This window comes from Rhincodon typus, unplaced genomic scaffold, assembly GCF_021869965.1.
Source record: "Rhincodon typus isolate 14 unplaced genomic scaffold, sRhiTyp1.1 hic_rhity00000069, whole genome shotgun sequence".
NCBI lineage: Eukaryota > Metazoa > Chordata > Chondrichthyes > Orectolobiformes > Rhincodontidae > Rhincodon > Rhincodon typus.
The window spans coordinates 75,703-76,348 of NW_025965707.1; the positions used below are offsets into that span (position 1 = coordinate 75,703).

Below are 646 nucleotides of genomic sequence, written 5' to 3' on the forward strand. Positions count from 1 at the left end.
GATAACGTGATACTGACCTTTCAGGGGGTAGAGAGAGAGAGGAAATATTTCGTCCCACATGGGCTGCAGGAAAATGCAGACAGCAATTGATTTAACTGTTGACTTTTGAAGTCAGAGCGTTCGCTGGTCCTCCAAAATCGTTGGCCGAGACCGGGTGAAGCCTTGGATGGCGGGGGGGTTGGTGTTTACTGCAGGGACAGGTCGGAGGGACGACTGCCCATCTGCCCCCTGTATTCACCCTCCACTCTGGCTTCGGATTGTGTTGCAGTGCCCTGTCCTCCGAGCTCGAGGTGCTCCGGTCCATCTACCTGGAAGAGCTAACCGTGTCGCGGCACTCCGGCAGGTATGCGCTCTCACCGTCCCAGTCGGGCCTCCCCCACCCCCCCAACTCCGCCCGAAAGCCCGCGCCCTGACCTGTCTCGTCCCCTCTTCCTCCGCAGGGAGCGCCCGTGGGAGATCGGCGTCGCGTTGCACCCGGCCACGGCCGACCACACCGAGTCCCAGTACGTTCGCTTCACCCTCGTCCTCTCCCTCTCAGCCCAGGTAGGCACAGCGTGTAATGGGGAGGGCGTGTAGGGGGCTGGAGGGGGTGACGGAGATAGGGAGGGGGTGCAGGGGGCCGGAGGGGGCGACGGAAATAGGGAGG

General features: G+C 62.5%; 1 long non-coding RNA gene across 1 annotated transcript in view; it reads left to right on the forward strand.

Moving 5' to 3' along the window:
* The first annotated feature begins 11 nt into the window (after positions 1-11).
* Positions 12-646, forward strand: part of LOC125488225 — a 3,452-nt gene continuing 2,817 nt past the window's right edge. Inside the window, exons 1-2 of the long non-coding RNA XR_007266258.1 lie at positions 12-343; positions 441-543. This is a non-coding gene — a long non-coding RNA (uncharacterized LOC125488225). The remainder of the gene's footprint in view (positions 344-440; positions 544-646) is intronic.